Source organism: Paramisgurnus dabryanus, chromosome 23 (assembly GCF_030506205.2).
Source record: "Paramisgurnus dabryanus chromosome 23, PD_genome_1.1, whole genome shotgun sequence".
Classification (NCBI taxonomy): domain Eukaryota; kingdom Metazoa; phylum Chordata; class Actinopteri; order Cypriniformes; family Cobitidae; genus Paramisgurnus; species Paramisgurnus dabryanus.
The window spans coordinates 8,523,692-8,527,512 of record NC_133359.1 but is presented as its reverse complement, the minus strand read 5'-3'; positions in this window follow the sequence as shown (position 1 = coordinate 8,527,512).

The following is a 3,821-nucleotide window of genomic DNA, read 5'->3' as shown; positions in this document are numbered from 1 at the left end:
GATAAGAATTAAAGGGACACTCCACTTTTTTTCGAAATCATTTTCCAGCTCCCCTAGAGTTAAACATTTGATTTTTACCGTTTTGGAATTAATTCAGCTGATCTCCGGGTCTGGTGGTACCACTTTTAGCATAGCTTAGCATAATCCATTGAATGTGATTAAACTATTAGCATCGCGCTAAAAAATAACCAAAGAGTTTCTATATTTTTCCTATTTAAAACTTGACTCTTATGTAGTTACATCGTGTACTAAGACCAACTGGAAATTAAAAGTTGCGATTTTCTTGACCGATATGGCTAGGAACTATACTCTCATTCGGGCGTAATAATCAAGGACTTTGCTGACATACCATGGGTGCAGCAAGCGCAATGATATTGCGCAGCGCCCGAAAATAGTCCCCAGCTAGGTAACTGGGCAGTGAAGTTCCTTGATTATTACGCCGGAATGAAGTATAGCTCCTAGCCATATCATACTAGAAAATCGCAAATTTTAATACACAATGTCTTAGTACACAATGTTACTACAGAGTTGTTTTAAATAGGAAAAATATTGAAACTCTTTGGCCATTTTTGAGCGCAATGATAATGGTCTTATCAGATTTAATGAATTATGCTAAGGTATGCTAGAAGTGGTACTGCCAGACCCGGAGATCAGCTGAATGGATTCAAAATAGTAAAACTCGGATGTTTAACTCTAGGGGAGCTGGAAAATAAGCATATTTAAAAAGAATTGGATTGTTGCTTTAAGATAGGAAAAACAGACAGAATCCGTTAAACGATACAGCGATTTTTTAGCAAAGTCCTCTAAGTGCACGGAAGAAAACTGGATGAACGGCTGGATTAAAGGAGGTTTAACAAATATATTAGAATTTTGAGCAAATGTTTGGAACCTTTATCCAGAAAGAACCTTAATCAAAGAGTGACTGGAGACATTTAAGAAGTACACATTTTTGCATGTACTTAGAGGGTTTTGCAGCAAAAGACAGTCAAATTTGTTAAATATACCAATAAAATGACATTTGCTAAAATAAGGCATTTCAGTTACTGACTAACCTGAACCTAAATGTAAGAGCCTGATAAAACCTGCTTATTTACAAGAAAACATATCTGAGGCACTTAGAGGGTTTTGCATCTGAGCTCTTCATATATAAAAGTGTTCAAATGTACAATATAAATATGCCATGTGGTTTACAACAGAAAGTCTAACTATAGTGAGCCAACTATATGGTCCTTGTGCTCTAGGACAGCATGGCCTTCCTCGGGCCGCTGCACCTGGCAGTACGGTCAGGCTGTCCTCACAAACTGTACTTAAGACCAATGGAACTACATCTGCGGCGTGACAGAGCGTGCCTTACAATCATCAGTAATAATGCACGGCCTCACGGTAAGGTGATATTTTTGATACTACAAGGAGGAGACCGGCTGACTCATCTTATTACTGTGGTGAAATTGAGAATGTGATTCAACCTACTCCTGAAACATTTTGTGTCAGAACCAGAGCACAAGAGAATGGGTTCGTTCAACGTGTGGGTGCATTGATAATCATTTAAAGCTTCTCACAGGCTGCAAAAAAGATCTGTATAGTTCATATTTTAATTTGTCATATACATCTTGCAATGTCGTAATATTGCACAAGTGCATTGTGATGTTACATGCTATTTTAAGACCATACACTCTCAAATATAAAGATGTTACACAATGAAGTAATATTTTTGTCTGTGTGATTTCATAAAGAACATTTAACATCCGAAAAATCTTTCTGTTTATCAAAAGTTTCTTTGTAGTGGAAAAGAAACAGGGGTTTTCGAACTTTATGATGACCCCACATATAATTAACATATAGTAGACTTTTTTAATTTTTCTTTATTTTTTCTTCTTAAATTTTCTTTTTTTTTGGGGGGGGACCCCTTGGAACGTTCTGGGGGGTTCCCAGACCCCTAGACTATAAAAATGTAAGAAAAATGATTCTTTTAAGATTTTTTTTTCTTTAGGGGAACCAAAATGGTTCTTCTATGACATCACTGTAAAGAACCTTTTGTAGCACCTTTATTTTTAAGAGTGCAGCTAATACTCATTCAGTTATTATCACTGTTATTTGTCTGTTGGAGTGGGGGTTGCATTATCTTCCATTTGAGATTGGTGGCAGCCATCTTGCGAAACAGGAACTGCCTTCTCGGTCGTTATGCTGTGACAGGATTCGCTTCAAAAACACCGCATGAAACGCAAGAACACCGAGTGCTTGTGGTGGTGAAAGAATATGTAAAGTAATACAACCAGATGGCCCTGTGAATGCCATGCAGACTTGCTCCCAATGAACACTTGGACGTTTCCAGAGAAGCCCATTGTGAATGGGGCTGAAAGAGAGTACATGCTTTCCCACAAGAGAACAGTGCATCATTAGAGTTGAAGTGGTGGGCCTTCTCTGTCTCCCCTCCTACCTTCATATTAAAAAAAAAAAGATAATTTCCAATGCGCTGATCTCTATTTTCACCCCCACAGTCTGCTTGGAAATGTGGGAATATGAATGTATTTTCCAGTCTGGGATTTATTTCGAAATGTTTACTTGATTGAGAAGACTGAATGGGGTACTTTATATCACAATCACATTTAATATGGGGCTACGCAACTGTAAGAAACTATGTGGACAGCTTGCAGCAGGTCAGAGGTCTGTCATGCGAAAGGGATTTTATTGTACAAAGTCTTTATTAACCAGTGTGTCATGCAACAGTGAGCCAAACCTGTATACTCTTAGATGCACTATGCTGTATGTATTATGCAGTATATTAAAACAAGAACGAGAATGCATAGTTACATAACAATTTTAACGTTTAGAGTCGAGAGTTTCATTCAAAGCTGCTTTCAATAAAGTTAAAGTATCCATTTTTATCAGTACAGATTAAATGACACATTCACCTTATTTTACAATAGGATGTGGGCTATTTTCTGTGAATGTGTGAGACTTCTGATCCACTAGCTGCAAACTGTAAATACAAGAAAAAGTGCAGAAACTATCAAATAAATTGTGCTACAATCCGGTGTGTTTATAATTACAACATTGCGTATAAATATTACGGTGCAACATCAAGCAGGCAAAGATAACTCAAAGTGGACGACATGGGGATCCAGGCACATTAAATTTACAAATGACTGTGCATTCTCCTATATGTTAAAAAATAAGCCGTATTTATTATATAAACATTAGGTGCATTATAATGAAACATACATTCCAAAATTTTAAATAAAAATAACCTTACAAGGAAAATACTGTAGTATACTTTGGTATTTACTATAGTAACTGTAGTAAATTGTATAGCTAATATATTAGACAGTATACTGCAGTACATTATTTACATTATGCATTTGGCAGATGCATTTAGCCAATGCAACTGACAGTGCATTACAAAACTATACGTTTTATCAGTAGGTGTGGACCATGGGCTCAAACACATGACTTTTGGCACTGCTAAAGCATTGCGTGACCCATTTAGTTACAGTTTATCTCTTCACTATAGTTAATACTACTGCAGTAAACATTTCAAAGTGTAGTACTTTGCAGGACTATTATAAAAGTAGGCTATGCTATACTAAAGTATTGTTTCATTTAAGATGGAAATTTTATAAACTAAACTGTATCCTCAGACATGTATTAAAGTAAATCTTATTTATGTGTCTGGTGCTAAGCAAACTTCCTCTATACTTTGTAAAAGTTTGTGGGTGCAAGTGAGGTACCGCACTCTGGGACACGTCGCCATCCAATGATCGCGCAGCCGCTCTGACGACGTTGCCAAACGCTACCGGCCGCCACGCCCCCAGCATGGATAC